This window comes from Lynx rufus, unplaced genomic scaffold (genome assembly GCF_022079265.1).
Source record: "Lynx rufus isolate CCGP_SWC_20201006 ecotype Redwood Valley unplaced genomic scaffold, mLynRuf1.p SCAF_7, whole genome shotgun sequence".
Classification (NCBI taxonomy): domain Eukaryota; kingdom Metazoa; phylum Chordata; class Mammalia; order Carnivora; family Felidae; genus Lynx; species Lynx rufus.
In genome coordinates, this window is record NW_025814889.1 from 85,642,692 (window position 1) to 85,667,955 (window position 25,264).

Consider the following 25,264-nt stretch of genomic DNA (forward strand, 5'->3'; position numbering starts at 1 on the left):
TTACTCAGTTCAAGTGGGGAATCTTTGAGAACCTTAAAGCAGTGAACTCAGAGAAAAAAGGAGCTAGCTTGACTGATTGGAAAAGGCAGAAGGGAAAGCCCCAGAAGCAGATAATGTGGAAGCTGGATTAACACATCATGTCATGCAGCAGCAGAAATTCTCTTTAGGTGGATGTAAGATGTTCCAGAAGATGCAAGGGAGCTATTTCCTGGGGGATTTCCCTGATGTCTCTAAATTGGAGTCAGCCTAAAATATCAGGCATGATTATGCAGGGGGATAGAGCATTAACAGAAAGGGGAAAAAAAGTTATAGTGTGGGGAAAAAAAAGTTAAAAAGTACAAAACAAAACCCCAAAGCAGTGGTTGCCAAGGGCTGGGACTGGAAGCAATGGATTATTTTTGCTAATAGAAGCAAAAAAAAAAAAAAAAAAAAAAAAAAGCACTACATGTGTGAGTGAATTAATCCATGACATTTTAATTTTTTTAAATGCTTATTTATTTTTGAGAGAGAGAGAGAGAGAGAGAGCGAGCGGGGTAAGGGCAGAGAGAGGGAGACACAGAATCTGAAGCAGGCTCCAGGCTCTAAGATTTCAGCACAGAGCCCAATGCAGGGCTCAAACTCACAGACCACGAGATCATGACCTGAGCTGAAGGTGGAGGTTTAACCAACTGACCATGACCCAGATGTCCCAATCCATGACAATTTTATTTTATTTTTTTTTTAATTTTTTTTTTCAACGTTTATTTATTTTTGGGACAGAGAGAGACAGAGCATGAACGGGGGAGGGGCAGAGAGAGAGGGAGACACAGAATCGGAAACAGGCTCCAGGCTCCGAGCCATCAGCCCAGAGCCTGACGCGGGGCTCGAACTCACGGACCGCGAGATCGTGACCTGGCTGAAGTCGGACGCTTAACCGACTGCGCCACCCAGGCGCCCCCCATGACAATTTTAAACTACAGCATGTGGATTAAGAGATGACCAGAGTTGAAAAGAAGAAGGGGATGGGAAATTGCATATTAACTTGATTTTTTAATTACTGGCTTAGTGATACTGTGTATTCTTTATGTGCAGGGATTTCACGTAGTTCTGTGCCTTGAACATGGATCCTGATGGCAGAAATAAAGAGAGATGGTTCCCAGTTTGCCTTTCTAAACTGGTGGATCATCTGTTGGGTTTTCCAGAAGCAAAAGGTGACACTAGATTTAGTCAACACGGTATTTTTTCCAAAAGAGAAAGGGGAATAGGCAAGATTGGGCAGACAAAGGAATCCAACTGCGATGAACTCAACAAAGCTTGGACAACCGGACATGGGGCTCTGGAGAGAGCCCAGGTGGTCCTCATGAGCATATATTGATCCTCCCTTACCCAGTCGTGCTAGTAAACCCCAGGCTGCCTAGTGTCCACGTGGTGGGGCACCCTGGCCCACTCCTGCCTTACTGTGTCACTCGTTGTGTGCTGTAGCTGAGGCACACTCTGAGGAAGCTGACCCTGAGGCTGACTGCTGACTGCACTCCCAGCAGCAAATCAATATTTGAAGGGCATCTGGGTGGTGCATCTTCGTATTTGTCACAGTTCACCCTTTGCACCACCTTTGAACATATACTTTATATATGTTTAAAAATCAGCTCCTGGTGGGGCAGAAACTGGCAGGCCTCTTTTCCTAAAGGGACTGTTAGAAGTAGGAGGTTAGTGAGACAAATGACAGGACCTGACATGGCAGTTGTGCTTGGAGCCACGCCACAGCTGATACTCAGTTGTGATCTTCTCCCTCCCCCACTATCTACTGTAGGTTTCCTTCAACCTTAGCTACCCCTCTGCTAACATCAGTGACTTACCTGGTGGTGTGAACCAGACCCCCCATTGCAACAGGCCTGAGATAATAGTGGTGGCTGAGGCCCTGTATTCAGAGAAGGCAAACCCTTATGTGAAATATGATGGGCTCATTATGACTAAAGGGAACCAAAATGGTGCTCTTGATATAGAATGGTCAGCTGGTCTCCTTAAGGTATGGTGCCATATCATATCAACTAAGCATTGATCTCTATTACTGGCAGATTGAATATGTGGCAGAAACAGTACCTGAATCAGTCTTAGTAAGTCAGAGTCTATACTTTTGGGTCCAGGCATAACCTCCAATTCTACCTCATGGCTGCTTTGTTTATGTGTCCATCATAAGTTCATGGGAGGGGCCAGTGGTCACCACACTTCTCAGCCTGTCTACCATCAGACCAGTAGGTTGATGATAGCTAGCTTCTTTCACTGGCCTGAGTCATTACCATCATCATTGGGTAAGGGGTTTTCAACAGGTGCCAGTGTGGATCACCTGAGTTCCACCTGTATTCTCTCTCTGCTCCTAGTGCATTGAAAGAACCCCTATTGCCTCCTGATGATCAGAATCAATTATTCCTGCCAAGGAAGTTATTCCTCTTCTTTCATGTTGGTCCATAGACACAAGGAACCCAGAATGGGCAGATAGCTGCTGTAGGTTATCATGCAATGAGATACTGGCTGTGGTCCTTGGAGAAAGTGTGTCCTCTTTGGGGACCAGGGCATTGAACACTGTAGGGACTAGAGTTGTGAGGAAAAAAACACAAAGTCATTGGGAATGATCATAAGTGGGGCCACTTCTTCCACTCTTTGATTCTGTGTCCCCTCTTTTCTTTATTTGGGAATATAGCATCATTGAAGAATACTTGATTTAATGCATATACTATACTCTGGAGGATGGCACACTTTATCCTGTAAATTTTGGGTCACTCCAGCTGTGTCCTCCACAGTCCATTGCAATGCTCTATTATGCCAGAAAACTTTTAATGCAGGAAATGTAATAACCAATAGATAGCATGGTTAAGTGTCCTCTCCAGCATTTCCTTTGCTAAAAAGAGGGTTCCCTGATCTGATCCGTTATATGGGATCACATGTTGGATGGATGGATCAAACATTCTATTGGTTTTCAGATAATAGTGGTGGCTGAGGCCCTGTATTCAGAGAAGGCAAACCCTTATGTGAAATATGATGGGCTCATTATGACTAAAGGGAACCAAAATGGTGCTCTTGATATAGAATGGTCAGCTGGTCTCCTTAAGGTATGGTGCCATATCATATCAACTAAGCATTGATCTCTATTACTGGCAGATTGAATATGTGGCAGAAACAGTACCTGAATCAGTCTTAGTAAGTCAGAGTCTATACTTTTGGGTCCAGGCATAACCTCCAATTCTACCTCATGGCTGCTTTGTTTATGTGTCCATCATAAGTTCATGGGAGGGGCCAGTGAAAGAAGCTAGCTATCATCAACCTACTGGTCACTTTGAGTACTTGATTGTTCATGACTCTTGTGGTGAATGCTCTCTTGGGCCATTAACATGTGGAGTGAACATTTTTCCACTTTATGACAACTCTCCTGTGTTCATCCATATGCCTATACTCCAGACATTTTTGTCCCGAGTCTTCCAATCGTTTTCTTTTCAGGCCTCTGAGCAACATCCAGGTCATTTGCTACTGCCTATGAATCAGTATGCATTCTAGTTTTTAGGGGCACCTGGGTGGCTCAGTTATTTAAGCACCTGACTTTGGCTCAGGTCATGGTCTCACTGATTGTGAGTTCGAGCCCTACATCAGGCTCTGGGCTGACAGTGCACATCCTGCTTCAAATCCTCTGTCTCTCTCTCTTTCTGCCCCTCGCCCATGCTCTCTCTCTCTCAAAAATAAACATTAAAAAATTAAAAAAAAAAAGAACTCTAGCTTTGAGCCACAACTTTGTCTACACAAAGTAGATGATCAGGTGTCCCACCTGAAACTTTTCCTATTAGGGTTTCCCCTCATCACTGTCTTTCAAGGCTGTCCCTGAATAGATCTGTAATACAACTGCCCATGTTGAGTGGACCCATCCATAAACCAAGTTTGGCCTTTTATTTCCTCCTTCATAGAGCTGTATGGGATCCCTCCTACAGCCCTAAGTGTGGACTAAGGGAAGTGTGCTGATTCAGCAGTTGTGCCTGCCAGGGGGGTCTGGGGTAACTGCCCCTATAACTTGCACTCTCTCCTGCTGTTTATGCTTGATTTCAGATGCACCATTGCTATCTTATAGTCGGTCACTGCTGGGTTTGCCTGACCTTATAACTTAGTATGGCTGACAGAACTAGGCCGATTATTGGCAATACCACCTGCAGAGTCGCTGGATGTCCCATGAAGAGGCCCAGTAGCCAGGAATTATTCTATCAAAATGTATACAAGGTGTAAAATACTGTGCTGCAGATGACATAATCATGCTTCAGAACCCCAGCGACCTTCGGAACCCCAGAGTCTCCTCCCACTGGGGATGGCCACAGACGCTATATGATAATTTTGTTTCTCACCATTGCTAGCACCAACACAAAGAGGGAGTTGAATTGTGTTTCTCAAGAAGCAGAGACCTTTCTTCCTCTGGGCCTCACTCAAAGACAGCAGCTTTTCACATCTCTCCATCTATGAGCCGGAACAGTGTCTACAGGTGTAAAATATGCTGCCTCAAACACTCAGAGGCAAACAGATGGCATTCTTCCCTTTTCATGGTAGGAGGTACAAAATGTAATAATTTATCTTTGTTTTGGAGGGGATATCTGGGCACACCATGAAACACTAGACCCCTATAAATTTTAAAGAAGTGGAAGATTCCTAAATGTGTTTATCTCCCATCCATGCATCTTGCCATGAACTCCATTGTGCTTGCCATTTCTTGGTCATTCAGCCTGATAAATATGATGTTATCAATGTAATAGATCAATATGCTATCCTGTAGGATATCCAGATGGTCAGCTCTCTTCATACTTTATCATGAGAGAAGACAGGAGAGTAGCAGAGCCTTGAACAAAACGATAGATGCATATTATTGTTTGGGGTGCCTGGGTGGCTCAGTCAATTAAGTGTCCGACTTCAGTTCAGGTCATGATCTCATGATCCGTGAGTTCCAGCCCCGCATCAGGCTCTGTGTTGACAACTCAGAGCCTGGAGCCTGCTTTGGATTCTGTGTCTCCCTCTCTCTCTGCCCTCCTCTGCTTGCACTCTGTGTCTTCCTCTCAAAAATAAACATAAAATTTTTTAAAATGCATATTATTGTTCATTCCATATGAATGTGAACTGTTCCCATCCTCTTTTCTAAATGGCATAGAAAAGAATGTATGTACTCTAATTGGTGACCCCATGCCATGTATTGGGAGCTGGATTCATCTGCTCTAGCAAAGAGACCGTTTCTGGCATGATGGCAACAACTGGGGCTACTCCATGGTTGAGCTTGTGGTAGTTTATGATCACACATCAGAAATTATTTTCTAGGGGTGGCTGGGTGGCTCAGTCGGTTAAGCGTCCGACTTCAGCTCGGGTCATGATCTCGCGGTCTGTGGGTTCGAGCCCCATGTCGGGCTCTGTGCTGACAGCTCAGAGCCTGGAGCCTGTTTCAGATTCTGTGTCTCCCTCTCTCTCTCTGACCCTCCCCCGTTCATGCTCTGTCTCTCTCTGTCTCAAAAATAAATAAACGTTAAAAAAAAGAAATTATTTTCTATACGAACCAATTCAGCTAATTAAGTGAAAATATTATGGTATCACCATCCCTTCTTCCTTTACGCCTTTAAGGGTGGCACTGATCTCCTTAGCTCTACCTCTGGCTCCTTACCATGTGCTCTTGTTTTTGATTTCCTTTCTTGGTTGGAAGGGAGTGGGTTAGTTTCTAGGGCCTTTACTTGATCTTCCCGCTATAGTAACTTTCACCTCAAAGACCAGGCGTTCAATGTAGAAATTACTCCCCAACTATCCAGTGTTTAAATCCACTGAACGGGTCCATTGACTCAGTGAATTTACTGTAAGATGGATGTTGGCAATACTTCATTTATTATCTGGAGTGGAGTCCATATGCCCAAAATCTAAGAAGGGGTGTGATGATACTTTGGGTTTTTAGGTGTAAATGTCCAGTCATTAACTCTGTCCTCCAGTCCTCATATTTGGGCTTCCCTCTTTCCTAATGAAGTAGCTATGGCTCCTTTGGGGAAAGACTGGGGGAGACCACTCAAGTATAACTGTTACAGTTTTACAGGGCTGTTTCTCCTAGGAATCAGCCACCTCTGTGATCAGCGTTCCAATTGCAGGTCTGGAAAGAGTGGAAATGATCTGTGTGTGTGTGTGTGTGTGTGTGTGTGTATGTGTGTGTGTTTATGGGGTCACTGCCCTCTACCTCCCCACCCAGTGATCCAAGTTTGATTTCTTCTGCTGGTTCAAGATGAACAGTGCCCTTGTCAGCTGTCCATCTATTATGCCCATTGATATGTCATGTTCTATTAATCATCTTATTAACTTTCTGTGAATGAGCCCAGTAAGGATGCCAGACCAGACTTATTAGTCATTACATGTATCAGCATATCCTGAGTTTTGGAAGTTAAGCATTATTATCTGGGGGCTCAGTCAGCTAAACATCTGACTCTTGGTTTCGGCTCAGGTCATGACCTCACGATTCATAAGTTCAAGCCCCACCATCAGGCTCTGTTCTGACGGTGTGGAGCCTGCTTGGGATTCTCTCTCTAATCCTCTCGCTGCCCCTCCCCTGCTCACACTGTTTCTGTCTCTCTCAAAATAAATAAATAAACTTAAAAAAAAAAAAGCACTGTATCTGGATTATGTTGTTTTGAGGTCATATAAGTCCTACTGTTATTAGTGAGTCTAGTCTTGCCTGAACTACAGAGGAGAGATACCACTGAACACTCTAGTGATGCTGGTGCCCCTGTCACTGGCACATTCATCATGCCCTCACTTAACACTGTGCTGTATGGCCTTCCTGTGGAATAGATACATTCTCTTGATGCTCTTTCTCTGGAGAATGCTAATAGCATTCAGCTAATAGCAGAATGCTGCTATTATGTTTTCTATTTTTTAAGGAGCCTTTTAGTAGAGAATTCATACCAATTCCTGAGGTAGGTGCCACTGTGGTAAATTCTGTATCTGAAAATGCTCTTTTCTGATCCTAGGCAATTCTCAGACACCAGCAGGGTGTCCAAGAATTCAGTTCGATTCTGAAACTATCTACCTAGAGATAGAATCAGATTCCACACGTAAAGGGCTCAGTTCCACAAGACTGCCCTCCACTTCAGATGCCCAGGATGTTATCCCTGCTTCTGAACAACTGGCTATTAATCAGAGGTTCCTACTACCCCTCCTTGGGTTCGATTAATTTGCTAGTACAGCCCACAGAACTCACAAAACCTGTTAGCTCACTAGATTACCAATTTATTGCAATGGATATTAAAGCATACAAATCAACAACTAGATGAACCCATACATAGGGTGAGGTCCCGAACAAAGAAGCTTCAGTCGTTGTAAAGCTTGGGACTCGGCACAGTGACACAAGGAAGAGCTCTTTTTCCTCAACCTGGAGGCTCTCTGCACCCCCTCCTTTTGGGTTTTATGGGGGCTTTGATACATTTGCATGATGAACCCAATGGCCATTGATTATTGTCCCAACCTCCAATCTCTCCCTCTCTGGGGAAATCAGGGGTGGGACTGAAAGTTCCAACCTTCCCTTCAGAGTTGTTTCCCCTAGCAACCAGTCCCCCTCCCCAGGTGCTTTCCAAAAAGTCATCTCATTAACATAAACCTAGTTAAGGTAGAAAGGGGCTTTTTATAACAAGACATCCATTTCACCTTTATGGCTCTGAGGCATTTCCAGGAACTGAGAACAAGAGACCAAACAGTATAACAAAAGACGCTCTCATCACTCTTATCGCTCAGAAAATCTCAAGGGCCTGGGGAGCTGTGAACCAGGAAATATGAAGACGAAATATACACTGTCCTCTGAATGACCAAATACATGTATTTTTTATAAATTATACTATCGCAACTGCCAAGTCCACCAACTTTTTACTGTTTAATTTTATGTTTTGACCCCCTTGATTAAACGTCCTTGGAACTCAGTCACACAAGCACTCCCCCAGTTTCACTGGCCACGTCTTGTAACTGCTTTGGGGTATGGTCCTGTTATCCTAATAGATACTGTTTTCTCCCTACAATAAACAGTCTGATACTTAGCTCTCACTAGTGCATACCTTCCACTGGCTTGTCCCCCAAACACTGCTGAAAAGTCTTAACAAATAGACCACCACCTTGTCCCAGAAGTTGTTTGTGATGGCGTCTTCACTGCCAGCAAGGTGATGAATAATGCAGCTCTAAGATCCTATGGTTACATTTGCATTTTCAGACCCCTCTTGATGCCAGCTTTCAAAGGCTGGATTACCTAAAGGCAGATTCTGAGAAATTGAGGGTGCAACATATTTATTAGGAATCAACACCTAAGATGGGAGAGGAGAGTTAGCAGGAGTGGGCAGAAGAGGAAATCAAATTGTGACAAAAACTGGCAGGGATCTCCAGAGCAAGTATTACCCACCAGCACATCTCACCTCAGGCCAAAATGACTGGGTTTTTATACACTTCCCACACTCAGTCAACAGATGCATGCTACCCCAAAAAAGAAGCTGACATCAGAAGATATGACTTCCTGCAGCTAAGACAGAGCGTGAAGTTGCTGACATGCCTGCTAACCACACTGTGCATCCGGGCTGCATCTGGGATCCTGGAAACACAAACGTTTCTACCACATGGTCTAAAGTTTTCAAGAACAGTACATGAAACAAAACAAAACCAAGAAACACAGAACAAACTGCTTGGTTCTTTTCCTGTATCTCGCGCCTGATTTTCCTAAGAAAAATTGTAGGCAAGTCCACTTACTATTTAGCAATTTTCTGCTAATATTCCTCCACTGGTTTTCCAAATAGAGGAGGTGACAGAGAAAAAAGCAAAGGAGCAAAGTGTCGCAGATTGTGTTTGCCAAACTGCAACAACCCCTCCCATCCCATATGCTTTCCTAAGATATATCCTGGCTGCTCCCCATCTAAAGGTAGGATCTAATTCCTCTTCTCTGATGTGGTAGGTAGAATTAACCTTCCTAAAGATATCCACGCTCCAATCCCTGGATCCTGTGAATATGTTGTTTCAGGATTTTGCAGATATACGTAAGGTTATGGGCCTTAAGATAGATTATGCAGGTAGGCCCAATATAATTACATGAAGCCTTAAAAGCAGAGAAGTTTCTCCAGCTGGAGATAGCAGAGATGCAATGTAGGGCAAGTCAGAGTCGAGGCATGAGCAACAGGTATTGTTGCTTTTTGAAGATAGAGGGTCAGTGTGATGAGGAAAAGAGGTGACCTTAAGGAACTGATAGTCACCAAAGAACTGAGGACCTCAGCCCTACAACTTCGAGTACTTGAATTCTGTAAGCAACCTGAATGAAACTGGAAATAAAATTTCCTCCAGATTGTGAGACCCAGAGCAGAGGAACTAATCAAACTCACTCCGACTTCCAATTGACAGAACTATGAGCTCATAAATTTGTTTTGTTTTAAATCACATGGTGTTTGATAATTTGTTACAGCAGCAATAGAAAACTAATATGGACTATGACTCACTAGTTATCTGTAGAATGCAGTGGAAGAGACCCTGAGTAACTTCTGAATTTAGGTCAATTTCCACGTGGATCTTGGAAGGCTAGCTCTCACTAGGTTGCCTTTTGGAACACAGTCATCATGCTGTAAGAATCCCAAGCCATAAGGAGAAGCCATGTTTCAGTGCTAAGGAGACCCAGGTGAGACTAGCCTTTGAGTCATTCCAACCCAGGAACAGATGTGTGATTGAAGAAGCTTCTAAGTGATATTAGGACACTGTGTTCTGACCTTTGTGGTTGAGGCTCTAGACATTATGGAGCAGAGGCAAGCCAACCCCGCTCTACAAACAGAATCCATGAACATACTGAAATTGTTATTGGCTTATAATACAATTTTAACCTTGTTATATAAAAATAGTAACCAGAGCAGAAAGGAAGAAAAACCACTCAAATAAAAAGAGGGATGATCTTTAAAGATCCCACACCCAGCTCCATATCTAGAAAAAAGAGGTAAAATTCTCCAGAATAGTTATGAGGAAAAATTTTATTAAGCTATAATTTGGTTGAGAGACAGAGGGAGAGAGTACAATTTTATGTACTACTCTACAACTGGGTCTGTAGCTTATAATAAATGATTTTTCTTATAGCTAATCATATATATGAGTAATCTTAACTGAACAGGAATTTATTTAAAGTTATGAAGCCAAGAAGTGATTTTTATTTATAAAACTATTTCTGGATTTTGCAATTGTCTGTCTGATTTTTTCTTTAAAAAACTTATTAAGGAGATAAACTTAAATATCAAATTTTAATTAATTTTACTTTGCCTTTGATTGTTTACACAATTCAAATGATGTCAAATCAGTTTGCTTTACTTATTTCATTTCTGAGGGATTATTTCCTAAAAATTTACATATTTTACATATGATAATACCACCTTTCATTTCTATTAAGCTTTATAATTTAGAAGGCAATTCCATTTAATTATCTGGTTGACCCTTCTTTTTTTATGTTGATTTTTGAGAGAGGCAGAGCGGGAGTGGGAGAGGGGCAGAGAGAGAGGGAGACACAGGATCCAAAGCTGAGCTCTGAGCTGTCAGCACAGAGCCTGATGCAGGGCTCGGGCCCGGGCACCATGAGATCATGAGCTGAGCCGAAGTCGGACGCTTAACTGACTGAGCTACCCAGGCACCCTATCTGGTTGACCCTTCTTACTAAGCCAAATCAAATTTTTACTACTTATGAAGACAATAACATTTAAACATATTTGTGTCTTTGCCAACTTAGTGCATTAGTGAAGGGCCCAGCTAGACCTATATCCAGTATTCAGATGCCGAATATCTGAAATACTCATTTCAGACATTATATTGCTTTGACAGTTTTTTATTTTATGTTTTAAAAATCAAACTTAATATGATAACACATGTCCACAGAAATACTTGTATTTAAATATTTATAGAAGCAAATAATAAAAATCATCCAAATATGCATCAACATGTGACTTGATAAAGAACTTGTGGTATTTCCACACAATAGAACACTACTCAGCAATGAAAAAAACAAACTACATACACACAACTAAATGAATGAATTAAAGATATATGTACAGAATGAAAGAAGTCAATAGATTATATCATTCTATTTATATAACATTTTTGAGTAGGTAAAACCAACTAGTCTTCGATGATAAAAACCAGATCAATGATTGCCTGGGCTGTGCAGACAATTGACTAAAAACAGCAAGAGGGAACTTTCTGGGATGATGGAAGTTCTCTAAATCTTGACTGGAGTAGTGGTTAAGTGGATATATAAATTTTTCAAAATTCATCTAACTACACACTTAAAATGCAAGCATGTTTATGTAAGCTATATTTCATACACATTTATTTAACATGAAATAAAGCTGCTATATTGACAAAGAAATCCACAATTTCTGATTGAGTCTTTGGCCTCATGGAAGAAAGCACATTCTCCTTCATAAAGTCTGAGGAAGAACTGTATGTGTCTTTTTTGAAACCTATTTCTGAGTGTGTGGGTAACTCTTCAACTCAATGACTAGGATGGTCTATTCCTGTTTGGATTTAAAAAAACCTACAAAGAATATCATTTAAGAAACCTAATATCCAAATATTTATAATCTGGTGTGTATGTATGAAGAAACATAATTATGCAGTGGATGTAATCACAGCATTAGGATCATAATCAGTCTGAAAATTAAATAAACAGTGTATAGGCTGCTTGAGACAAGCACTACATACATCGAAAAACTTGATCACAGTGCCTGGCAGGTTGTCTAATAAATATCCTGAATGAATGAAGTTCATTGAAGATAAATATTTCAAAGTCATTACTGGATTCCATGACACTGGCCTTGTATTGAGAAGTGGAAGTTTCTCAATGAAAAACAACAACAACAACAACAACAACAACAACAAAATCGATAAATCTCAGGTAACCACTTACACTGCTAGGCTCCAGCCCAAATCCTAGGGCTAAAAAGGCATAATCACATTCTGTTGATTTGAAACTGATACCATATTTCACATAACAGACCTCACAGAGATCATTTCTTGGGAAAAACCTGTAACAAGTGATAGTACAACATCCTTATCAACAAGATCCCAGAAAAATTAGCCAACATTAACAAATCAATTACTATCACATAGCAAAAGAGCACAAAACAAATATGTAGCTTGGGTCAATTCCTGGCAGAGAGGAAGCAGAAGAAGAGTTCCTGAGTGAAAAAATGTAAGTGTGGCCTGAACTTTAGCCAAAGAAACAAAGTAAAGGCAGTTGAAATTTCAGTTTACTGAAAAGCAGGTAGCTGAGAGTATTTTAGCATGAAATTCTCTAGTGACCTGTGAGGCATTATGTAAATACAAATAGTGACTCAACCTTCAAGGACATACCCGGCATCTGGCAAGTTACTCAATGTTACAAGTTAAACAGGTAACTTTATGGTTGCATTTTATGAAGTGCATCCATATAAGTTAAGTATCTATTTTTAATTTTTTTTAACGTTTATTCATTTTTGAGAGACAGAGCATGAGTGTGGAAGGGGCAGAGAGAGAGGGAGACACAGAATATGAAGTGGGCTCCAGGCCCTGAGCTGTCAGCACAGAGCCCGACGCGGGGCTCTAACTCACAAACTGCGAGATCATGACCCGACCGGAAGTCAGACGCTTAATCAACTGAGCCACCCAGGCGCCCCAGTAAATATCTATTTTTAGTTAATTATAAAAAAAAAAACAACCTCTACATAAATATTTCCTTCATTTGTTAAAATTATGCATGATCTTTGTGGATCTTTGCACCCTTGAAGTGCTTGAAAGTACCACAGAGTTTTAGAAAGTTAAGATTAAGTGACCCACCTAAGTAAGACTACATGCACAGGAGAAGGCACTGAAACTTAGGTTCCTAGGTACCATCTTCAGTCATCACTGATTCATTTAAGTAAGTTGAGTAAGTATTAAATAATTATAAGCCACTATTTACAAGATCCCTGCCAGAATGGTTTACAGTTTATAGTGAAAACTTTTAATCCAAGTTTCTAATTTTATATGCTTTCAGAATAATTGAAATATTCAGATGAAGGCATGTATGACACTTATAATTAGAATCTATTAAGCTTACTTCATGGATAGCATTAAATAAAATGTAGAATTAGAAAAATGCCAATGGATAGGAGTTTCAATGCAGAATCCATCAAGAGATTTTTAGAACTCCAAAGGTCATCTATTTTGACAAAAGACCTCTCTGGGCAATTGTATAGTTATGGAAAGTCATGCCATACAGCAATGTCCAACACAGTTGTTTTCCCTTTTTTTATTCTTTGCACAATGAGACTAGGTCTGCATTCTCCACAATTCTATGGGAAGCTTCCATAGAAGGTATTTCCAAAGTAGCCTACATGGATGTACTCAAGATAAGAATCTATAAGCAGTGGAAAGATGTCTTTCACATTTTGTACATTCTGTGAAACCAGGTCAGAGCAATCATAGTCACAGCTGCTAGCCAGCTGCAATCTTAGTTACTGGCTGGCAGGTACACGTTTCTTTTCACTCAGGCTAAGGGGATTATTTGGACATTTGGCCTTTTGTCCTTAGTTAAAACCCATCTATTGTGTGTAGTTTACACACACACACACACACACACACACACACACACACACACACACCTACTCTGGATTCACAGAGTCTTGCCATGAAAAAGCTGTTAAAAATCTATTGTGAGTTGTGAAATATCTATAGTTAGTCTTAAGAACACGTTATGGCATTCTCTTAAGCTCAATGTTTCATTGGGTCTTTATTTCATTATGACTTATAGTCTTACTAAGTAACATTGTGTATTGGTCATAATAGGCTAGGCTATGTTCTTGTAACAAATAAAGCCTGAAATATTAGTGGCTTAACACAATAATGGTAACTTTCTCACCCAAAGACCAGTGCAAGTCTTTATCTTTTAGTGACTCTAGTTTACAGCTACTGTATCTAAAACATGAGACTGTTAGAGCAGGGAAAGACAAGAATGGAGGAGGCACACTGGCTCTTAACTCCCTTTGCCCAGAAATGATATATGCCATTTTCATCCATACTCTATTAGTTAGAACTAGTCACATGGCCCCAATATAACTGTAAGAGAAACTGGGAAAAGTAGTGTCATGCAGATCATGGATATTGTGAACACCAACAGCCTCTAGAATATATCCGTTGCCTAAAGTCACACTATCATTTCTTTCCTCCAATTGTCAAACATTATTGATTACCTTCTAGCTGCAAGAATTTGTGCCGGACGCTGGAAGACTGCAGAGATGAATAAACCGTCTCTAACAGATTGGGGAGACAGAAAAGAAATTATAATACAGCCGTACTGTGAAGCAGAAAGAAAATGCCCCAAATAGACGCATATACCACGTTCTATGAAAACGAACAAAGAGGAAGATGGAATTAATTCTTATTGGAGGAATCCCTGAAATGCTAGAGAGATGATGACATATTTGCTGGACCCAAAGGGGAAAAAAAAAGACTCAGACCAGTTTGAGATGGAAAAGAGAACATGGGGAATGCAACAAGTTAGCAAAATGTGCGAAGATATGGCATGTCTGAGGAATGAAGAACCTGAGAGTATACAGCTGAGGGTAGACAACCTGGAATATGAGGCTGGGGGTAGACAGTGAAATATGTTTAGCTTTATTAGTTTATATGTTATTTGTATATTCACTAGCTTACTTATTTGTGGAAAATGGGTTGCTAGAATATTGAGTATATTGCTATTTGTTTCTTGCACTGTTATTTCCCCTTATGAATGCAAATTAAGGCAAAAATTTTTACCAAAAACATTTCAAGTTCTGGTCATATGGTTTGCCTTTTCCCTACATTGTATTCTTTTCTCAACTTCTGAATAATATTAAGACTATAAGTCACAGGATAAATTGACTGGATTTATTCCTACCTAATTCTCCTTTGAGATTACTTTTTTTTTAAGTTTATTTATTTAGAGAGAGAGAGAGAGAGAGAGAGAGAAAGAGAGAGAGGGAATCACAAGCAGGCTCTGCACTGTCAGCACAGAGACCAATGCAGGGCTCCATCCCACGAACTGAGAGATTCTTGAGAGATTCCCATGAATCTGAGCCGAAATTAAGAGTCAGATGCTTAACTGACTGAGCCATCCAGGTGACTTGTCAGATTCCTTTCTAATCCAACCAGATATTTACATAGCATGCCTGGCCAGAGCAACAATGCAACTTAAGGATGAATCCCCAAATACTAACACTGGGGCAGTATGTAAATTGGATTGAGTTTTTAATGTTGGAAAAACAAGACTTAAAAAAAAATTCTTGTTACAGTTATGATTAATGCTATGGGTAGTGACGTTTAGGAGTTTGAAAATGAGTTAAATAGACCAAGAACACGGCGCGATAAAAACAAACAACAAAATGAGACAAAAAATAAAAAATAAGGAAAATGGAGAATAGGGTCAAAATTCAGGAACTATATGGTCTTTCTTCTTCTTCTTCCTCTTCTTTGAAAGGAAATGAGTGATGAATGAGCAGGACAAATGTCAATAGCAAACACTCAAGAACATGACCTAGAGAGGTATGTCTCAGTGTTGCTTCTTTTCAAAACGTGCCATTATTTTTTGTAATAAAAATGAAGTGCTTACAGTCACTGTTAAACATCCCATCACTATAGAATGTACCTTATTATAAATGTCATTTTACACATTTTTGTTTTTATTTTATTTTTAATGTTTATTTTTGAGAGAGAGAAAGAGAGCCAGCGAGCACAGGGGAGGGGCAGAGAGAGAGGGAGACAGAATCCAAAGCAGGCTTCAGGCTCTGAGTTGCCAGCGCAGAGCCCGATGCCGGCCTTGAACACAAGAGCAGTGAGTTCATGACCTGAGCTGAAGTTGAATGTTCAACCGACTGAGCCACCCAGTTGCCCCACTTTTAAAGAAAAACTAAAGTTCTTTCTAGAATTTTCTGCCTTCGTCTTGTAGTTTCTGACACCCCTTCCTCGGTAAAACTGTCATCCCAACTTTTTTTAACAATTTTTTTTCAACGTTTATTTATTTTTGGGACAGAGAGAGACAGAGCATGAACGGAGGAGGGGCAGAGAGAGAGGGAGACACAGAATCGGAAACAGGCTCCAGGCTCTGAGCCATCAGCCCAGAGCCCGACGCGGGGCTCGAACTCACGGACCGCGAGATCGTGACCTGGCTGAAATCAGACGCTTAACCGACTGCGCCACCCAGGCGCCCCATGTCATCCCAACTTTTTAAAGTTACTAATAATAAGGCACCATTAATTCATCTCATATTATCTACCAGCTATATCACATATATCATCTCACCTAAATCTTATGACAGTAATACGAAGTTGACATTATTTCTATTTTGTAGCTGCAGATACCAAGATTCAAGTTTTGCACAAGACTACAAACTAGCCGTGGCAGAAACAAGGCAATGTGAATTTAGCTAAATGACTTAACTTTGAAGGGGAGCAGAATACGCCACCCCCAAACAAGCCACTTTGGCATATTATTTGCTTGAGAAACAGTCAGTTCAAGGACACTCTGACTCTGCTCTGTCCCCCTTGAAACAGGAAGTAAATCTTTCAGGTGAAGTTACCCTCCCAGTACCAGGAGGAAGAGAGCCATCCTTATCACCAGAGATAGGGAATTCAGGGCCAGAAAGGAAGTATAAATAAACCTTGTCTACTTTGGTCACTTTCTGGAATCTCCTATTTTATGGGCTCCTAGACATATGAAATTAAATTTGTTTTTCTCCTGTTAATCTGTCTTGTGTCAATGTACTTATTAGGCCAGCCCAACAACATAAAAAGGAAGAAGGGAAGAGTTTTCCTCCCCTACACCTATTTCCAAATTTGTAAACTGTGAAAAACCTTAGTATTCATCCAATAGGCTTATTTAATTAATTGAGAAAACCCATAAAACTGCTTAGGACAGTGCCTGACAATGATAAGGACTTAATAAATCAGTGTTGTTGTTATTATTATTATTATAGCTGTTACTATTATTACCATTAGGATTCCCTGTCCCGTGGGCTTCAACGCTCCAGTTACTTCAACTAAGTTATCCTGGCTTCTTACAAATTATTTCAGTTCTAGAATAAACAAGAAAAGCTTCTAGGGAGTTATATTAATATTTAGGATTCACATCACTTTGTATGTTTCACTTTGCAGGAGCAGACACGTGTGTCCGTGGGGGAAGGGTCTGTTACATGGGCAGAAAAACTGCAATATGAATTCTCACATTCAAGCCCACATTTAGTCTTCTGTTCCTTTTCTCCCAAGCAGCACTTCAACAGTAAAGGCACTTAAGGAACCCGATCTTTGGTGTGACTTACATGTTCATTTCCTCTTTTCAGCTTCCCCAAGAAACCTGTTCTAGACAGTGGAGGGAAAAAAAATACATAAAAGCAGGAGACACCCACCAATGGCTGCGGGAGTAGCACTATCCCCAGCGCTACTCGTTGACAAATACGAAGCCCTACTTTGAAGACTTAAAACATTTGAGATACAAAAAAATGGAAGGGACTGTTTGTAAGGGGCTTTCCTATTTCCAAGTTCTCCTCGTACTACTTTCGGCACTCCTCGTCCCACGGTGTACATTTTATTTTTCCTTTAGAGTGTGCCGGTTGGTGAGCCTCAACTCCCGACACCGCCATTCCTCCCTTCGCGGCAAAAAAAGACCTCGATGGCAAAACGGCCCTATCCTTTCGCGCCACACTCGCAACGAGAAGCTTCCAACCTCCCCGCACCGTGCCGGCTCCTCTCTGGCGCACACGCTTTCCTCTCACACCGATTTCACAACTCCCCGGGGGTTATCGAAACGGGGCAACGGGCACACCTGGCTGCTAGGTTCGCCGCCAAAGTACTTCGGGTAAAGCGTGTCACGACCGATCCGGAACAACAGTTCTCCCCACCTGATTTCTGACTTTTTTCCCTCCGGGCCTAAACTAAAATCCGAAGCGGCGCGCTCCGAGCCCCAGAGAAAGTGTCTACAGCGGCGACGGTCGCTCGGAGCATGCTCAGTCGGCCCGGAGTCACTGGGCGGGGTTCGCCCCCGCCCGCGGGCGGCCCGCTAGCCGAAAGCCCGGCGCGCTAGCCCCCGCCCTCCTTCTCCACCTCTCCCCTCCCCCCACCCACGCCGGGCGCGCGCTCCAGGGCACCCACGAGGGCGCCCGGCGGCCGCGCCTCCCCTCCGCCCCCCTCCTCCCCCGCCCCCGGCTGCGGCGGGCGAGGACAAGTCTAGGGCCGTAAATAAATAAATAATTCCATTCACCCGGTGACGGCGAGGCGAACCGGCTGCGGCGGGGGGGTGGGGGCGGGCTGGGGATCGGAGAGCTGCGGCGCCCACCCCGTGCCAGAGACCGGGTAAAGTAAGTACACCCCGGGAGGAAGGGAGGAGGCGGCGGCGGCGCTGGCCCAGAGGCGGGCGAGCGTGCCTCTGCCACGCCAGCTGCCAGCGGAGCCGCACGCGTGTGTAAAAATAATGGCCAGCCCCTGACAAACGCGCCGACGCAGAGCTGGCTAGCGAGCCCTTATATAGACAAAAACCCCCGAAGCGGCCGCGGGAGGAGAGCTCGCGTCAGTCAGACGCGCAGACAGCAGCGCGGCTGCTGCCGGGGCGCAGCCGGCGCGGGGTCGTGCGCGCGCGCGCGCTCGCGTCGGGGAGGTGGGCCCGGGGGGTCCCGGGCGGGGAGCGCCCGCGCGCCCGCCGGCTTATGGCCAGGAGGTGCCTGTGTCCCGAGCCGTTGCGCGGAGACTCTGCCGACGCTGTGCTTCTCCCCCTCTGCTCGGCCCACGAGTCTCCCAAGGCCGGTTCCCACCAGGCGCGTCCCCTGCCTGCTTGTCACCAGCATCTCGCCCCAGGCCCGCGAGCACCCTGGGGTGGCCTCGTTGCCGCAACACCTGGGGACGAGTGGTGGTGAAAAGTGTGGGTAGGGGGCGTCTTTTCTTGTAGCAGACGATCGGGAGTCCGAGAGCCTGGGAGGGGACGGAATACCAGGGAGGGAGGTGTCGTTTTCTTTTTTGGTCCCCAGGTTGCATAGTGGGGCGGAGGCGTATGGGAAGATGTGTGCGGGAGAGGCCTGCGCTCGGGCAGAAGGGAGCATGACGGGACCCGGGCCGAGGAGGGCCTGCGCCGCCCGGTATCACGCTGGTTTCCTGCGCCGCTGCGCCGCTCTGGGGGCGCCAGGTCTGTGCAGGTAGTGCGGGAGGCTGGAGACGCGGCTCGCGTGCGAAGTGCCTCCTCTGAGCAGATGTTACGTTGCTCGGCAGCTGCCCTCTGCGGCTCCTTTTCTCCTTTACTTCCGCGAGAGGGATTGCAGACTGCCTTGGCAAAGGCGGTCGTGACCAGGGCCACTTTCCCGGTAGGGCTGGCGAGGGGAGTTTGTGGTCTACTCCAGGGATATTAAAATTATGTGTGTGTGTGTGTGTGCGCGCGCGCGCACACACACACACACACACACACACACACAGGAAATGAGCGGTTTCTCTACAAGTGACTCTACCATCCCTTCCTGGAGAAGTAGTACTCAGTGGGATGGGTTGAGTGAGGGCTGGCTGGTGTTAGTAGGAAAGCTAGTATTTCATGTCCTCCTGCCTTTCCTGGTCCAAGAAGATTCATAGTGGAGAAATGAAATAGCAGTCGTGAGGGTGATGTGAAAAAGACTGGGCAGGAGTAAACGGTGGGCGCTAGAAGCCCTTTCCTGGCACCCTGTACATTATGGTTAAACACAAACCGAGAGCTCAAGAGCAAACTTTCAAAAGATACGTTAGCTTGAAGGTGCTGTCATTGGAACCACAAATACTAAATGTGCAGTTTGGGGGAGTGTGGCTGAGAAATCAAAGCTGGGTGGTGGCTGCAGAGAGTAGACGAAGGTTGAACAAGGTGACCCTTATTTAGCCCTGGTGAAGCAATCTTAGCTTCGCTTTCTGCTTCTGAACACATTGCATTTAAAGCAATCTGAGCGAGTGGGAAACTGAATGATTCAGTGAAAGGGAAAGATTATTACTTTAATAAGCAACTCAGTGTGTTGTGTAACAACTCATAAAGTCAGAAACCGTTTTTTTTTGTTTTTTGTTTTTCAAAATTCACATCAGCAGATTGCAATTACATACTGCTTCCCGCTGCCCCCCAGGGTGTGTTTTAATAATGGTAAGTGGGCTGAAATTTTAACACCTGTTTCCCAAAGTACATGTTCTTGAATCATCCTATAAATGCTCAGTTTATTTCTGGTTATGCATTTACTCCTATATAATATCCGGCTTGTATTTTCTGCCTAGAACCCTCCCAAAGAGAAGAAGGGCAATGTGACCTACAGAAATTTTCCTTATCCAGAGTCATATTCCTTGGTCATGAATCTGGAATGAAAGGAAATTCCCTGCATTTACTTTTACTTCTTATATTTATTCACTGAACATTTTTTTCGAGACATTCACATGGGAAAAGGTAATTAACTTCAGAGTTAGATGTACTTCAAGGTCAGTTTTGCACTTTCGTAAGGTTGAGTAATTATTTAACAATCTCCTCAGTTTTTTCTTATCCTTAAAATATGGTTGGTGGTGCCTACCCTGATGTGCTGTTGTGAGGAATAAAGTGTGTGGAAAACACCTAAAATATAGACTAGCTAATTTTGAACCCCTGAAATCATTCTAGACACTGCACTGTGGTTACCAAGATGGGTGAGGGTGAAATTCTGCCCTCAAAAGATTCATGTCTGGTTATCCAGGCTAATCTTCCTCCAATACTTTTAGCTTTCTTTGTTTCTTTCTTTTTTTAATATGTGTTTTTAATTTTTAAGTTTTTATTTAAATTCCAATTAGTTAATATACAGTGTAATATTAGTTTCAGGTGTACAATATAGTGATTCAGCATTTCCATATAACACAGGTGCTTATCACAATATCCTATTAGCTTTCAATCAATTTCTTTCTCAGTGGAAGAGACATATATCCTAAATAACTTGAAAGAAATGTTTATAAGAACTGCTAAAAGGCAATTGGAGAAAGGCACCTCGCCTCAGAAACTGGTGTATTCAGCCCTATTCTTTTGCCTGTTGAGAGTCACCCTGTAAAAACAGGAAATGGTGATTTTCTTCTTGCTGTGAGGGGAAGACACTCTTTCCCTGGAAATTATCTTTGCCAATGAATTGATTTCCATTTTTTTAAAGAAGAGACTAAATTGCAGTTTATTATATGCTTTGATAGACTACCATTCACCTGCTCTGAAGAACCCAAGAGTATAGTAACTGTAACAACATCTCTGTAATGCTTACAATGTTCTAGGCACTGTGTTAGAACACTACTTTCTGTAGGTCTATTAATATCCATGTTTGCAGAAGAGGAGTTTAGGTACAAAGAGTTAACTTGCTCAATTTGCACAGCCAGAGGCCTAGATCTCTGGCAAAAGAGGGATGAGGGTAAGAGTGGGCGTCTGTAGTCTGGTCTGTCTGGGTTTTGATCTTGGCTCTGCCATTTACTAGCTAGGGCAAGTTGCTAAACCTCTAAATCTCCGTTTCTTCATGTGTGAAAATTTCTCAAAATCTGTTTCTTCATGTATAAAAAGAGGATAATATTCAATTCCATATATTGGTTGTAAAAATTAAATGAGATAATACCTGTGAAATACTTAGCACTGTGCTGAGCACATGCATAATGGTAGCTAGTGTTAAGATTTTTTTTTAATGTTTATTTATTTTTGAGAGAGAGAGACAGAGTGAGTGGGGAAGGGGGAAGGAGAGAGGGAGACACAGGATCTGAAGCAGGCTCCAGGCTCTGAACTGTCAGCACAGAGCCCGACACACGGGGCTTGAACCCACAAACTGGGGGATCATGACTTGAGCTGAAGTCAGATGCTTAACCGACTGAGCCACCTAGGCACCCTGCTAGTGTTAAGATTTAAATGTGTGGCATTAAGGCTGTTAGGTTGTTAGAAGGATCACTGGCTCATTCTTCTTAACAGATAATTTAGAAATGCTTGGAAATGCCTGTTTTCCCATTAGATGGCCTAACAGTGTTGGATTGCATCATAAACCGTTATATGGGCTCTCATTGTCTGAGAGGTCATCCAGGTTTGTCACAGGCTTTCTCAAAACTGGATCAAAGCGATTAGGAAATGTGTTGGGAAACAACTGTACACCAAGTCTCAGTGAGAATCAGAACTTAAAAAAAAAAGTTAAAGAAAAAGCTTCATTTTCTCAGGTGTTCCCCCAAATGGTGAAGCCAGGGGCCTGGTCTGCCTACTTGGGAGATTCAGGAGTTTACAGTCATGATATGAGAGAATAGCCTAATGTGGACAATTGTGTAGAGAAAAAAAATAACATTTACCCCACATACATGGCAGTTAGTAAACAAGAAGGGGGTATGTGCATTTATGCATAAACTGTAATCATCAAGAACACTGGGAAAAAATTAAGCACAAGTTAAACAAATTGAACTTGACTATAATATAACTAGTCCACCCAGCACTGGAGTAATTGGTGCTTGGGTGCACCAGAGACGTGTTCAACATATTCATAAATATCAGTATTAACAAGTGATGCCAATATTTTTGAAAACATTTTTTCTGTCCTAATATCAAAACCTCTTGCAGATGTTCTTATTAATATTCATTGAAATCCCAAATGAGTTCATGAAAATCTTATAGGGCATTTGAGTGACAGCAATGAGACGCTGGTATAAAGATATTTTTTGTTAAAAGTTGTGTGCAATTAGGATAGCCATACAAAAGTGGGTATATTGAATGGTTCGATGATCTAAACAGGTAATGAATTTTTGGTAATATTTGGCATTAAAACAGCAATTTTTCAGTTAGAAATATTTAGTATGAATGGTGCACGCAAGAGAAATATTTGTTTAGAAAACAAAGATCTGGATAAAATGTTGGTATTTTTAGGAAGTGTTTTATGTCAAACACCTGCAGTTTCCCCACCTAGTAATACAATAAAATGTGTGCGTGGTAATCGCCTATAGCCCTAAACAGACACTGATGAGAGCTTATATGTAGGTGAATTATAATTTATAAGAAGAAGCTGTCCTGCTAGATAATTTACTTGAAGACCACTTTCTTTAGGAAGTAGATTAGATATGAATCAACAGCAAAACTAAGAGGCGTGAATTTACTTGAAGAGTTTCTAAGGAAGGAACTATATTAATGAGTTTCCCTTATTTTAAATCTGAGTCTCCAAAATTTCAGAATCCAAAATTCTATCAGTTGTTTTCAACTATGCAAAAGGTGTATTCAGTGATAAACAGTGTCATGTGACAGTGTTTCTCAACAGGTGGTACTGTTGGCATTTTGGCGGGGACCTCTTCTTTGTGTGGGAATGCCTCTTTCATTGCAGAACATTTAGTGTCTATGGCGCTGTTAGCTTACCCTCAGTCATGGTAATCACCAAGAATTCCCCTGATATTTAAATACGCCTCTTAGAAGAATCGTACTAGATGTGGTTGAAAACTGTTGGCCAATACGATCAAATTGAGAATGTTTGAAGAAATGATCCTTGAGATTAGAGTATTTCCAAAAGCAACTTTTGTCTTTGCTTCAAAGGCTAGCTCACGTGAAAATACTTGGATTTGAAGGACTAAGTTCTTTCTTGTAAGATGTATTAAGCATAATTATTTAATAGTCATGTTATCCTAGGCTCCAGACTTTTGTTTGCTTTAACCTGTCATCAGCCTTGGGCAGTGTTGGCATCTGCTGCTTCTGAAACTCCTGTTTTGGCTTCCAGGTGCTCCTTGTTTTCTTACTTCTCTGACTGCTTGTTTGCAGCTCCTTCTTGGGCTCTCTTTTCACCTCCTGCTCATTAAAGTATGTGTTCCTCAATTTCTGTGCCGAGTTTTCCTTTTGTGTATATTCTGTCATTTGACAAAGCTCATCCTCTCTTGGCTTCTGCCTTCTCAGTAGGAATAACTCCCACAACATTATCTTCAGCTTTGACCCTCACAAAAGCTTCAAGCCTACCTTTCCAAGTGCCTGCTGGACAGCTCCCCTTCACTTGCACTGCTAACATCTTCAACAACACCCTCTGAGCTCTCTGTCTTCCTTCTTTCCTTTGTTCCCATTGCTTTGGTTGGTATTAGCATTCTAGTCTAGAAGATTTGAGACCTCTCTCCTCCTAGAAATGCATCTCCGAGTCAGTTGCTAACAACTGACAATTGTACAACCAAAATACTTCATTTCTCAGAAAATTCTCATTTCTGATGTTGCCACAGAGTTTGGGCACTTTTTACATGCTACCTAGAATCATGCCAGTCTCTTAGCGGCTCCTCTCACCTCTGGCTTCTCACTCTACCACTTAATTCTGTATGTTCCACCAGATAGTCTTATTGAAATACACCTCTCTTACTGATACATTCCTAACACGATGGTGACTTCCATTTTCTGGGTCCAAGGACTAGCATTTCAGCCCCTGTAATTCCAAAAATTTTTCTGGGCTTATCTTCCACCACTATCATACTTGAGTCCAATTGAACTGTCCCCTCTGCCTCATTTTATTTCTGGCCACTTCCTTTGGCCATGTTACCCTTTCTTTTTAAAATGCTCTAACTTCCTGCTATTTCGTTTCTAGCTTTAACCTCACCTTCATAACTAAGTTTATGTTCAAATTTCTTCTGAAGCCTGTAGATAAGTAGAAGAAACTTTTACACAATTTTAGTAACATTGCATTTGTAATATGTCTTGTTTTAAACATTTTATTATAGTTGCATTTGTAGAAGTCTTTAGTTTCTCTATATAGTGCAGCTTTCTGTATGCCAGGTATAATTATCCATATTTACATATCTTTTAGCACTTTGGTGCAAGAAATTTAGAGGACATCTGTTTCCATTTTTATGTACTGTTTCTTCAGCATCTTTCATAAACCACCATCTATTGTTTATTTTAAGTATACATACTGAGGGAGTCTATTCTTTTTAAGGCATTTCCAATTATAACAGAGTTGTTTTTGCTTCTACCTAGAGTCCTTACTCAGCTTTCTGAGTCTACACAAAATAAAACCCTTTTGGGTTGATTGACACCCTGTACATAGGTGGTGACAACTTATGTCTTATATTTTCTCTATCAATTTCACATATTCAGTTTTTCTTTTTTTTCAAATGTTTATTTATTTTGAGAGAGAGAGAGAGAGGCAGAGAGAGGGAGACAGAGGATCCAAAGCAGGCTCCACGCCGACAGCAGAGAGTCCGATGTGGGGCTTGAACTCATGGACCATGAGATCATGACCTGAGCTGAAGTTGGATGCTCAACCAACTGAGCCACCCAGCCACCCCTCACATGCTCA

General features: G+C 42.2%; 1 protein-coding gene and 1 long non-coding RNA gene across 3 annotated transcripts in view; one reads left to right on the forward strand and one right to left on the reverse strand.

Annotated features, from left to right (window-relative positions):
• LOC124501112 (uncharacterized) overlaps positions 1 to 17,976 on the reverse strand; it is a 213,607-nt gene extending 195,631 nt beyond the window's left edge. Inside the window, exon 1 of the long non-coding RNA XR_006959708.1 lies at positions 17,903 to 17,976. This is a non-coding gene — a long non-coding RNA (uncharacterized LOC124501112). The remainder of the gene's footprint in view (positions 1 to 17,902) is intronic.
• Positions 17,977 to 18,284: 308 nt separating this feature from the next.
• The window catches only part of SLC16A7 (solute carrier family 16 member 7), a 189,530-nt gene continuing 182,550 nt past the window's right edge, over positions 18,285 to 25,264 (forward strand). The window contains exons 1-3 of one of the 2 annotated variants that reach the window (XM_047065071.1): positions 18,737 to 19,176; positions 20,088 to 20,139; positions 20,268 to 20,433. The gene's annotated coding sequence lies outside the window, so the exon portion shown is untranslated. Of the gene's footprint in view, positions 18,359 to 18,736; positions 19,177 to 20,087; positions 20,140 to 20,267; positions 20,434 to 25,264 lie in introns of those variants that run through there. The other variant, XM_047065072.1, reaches the window with a different exon arrangement.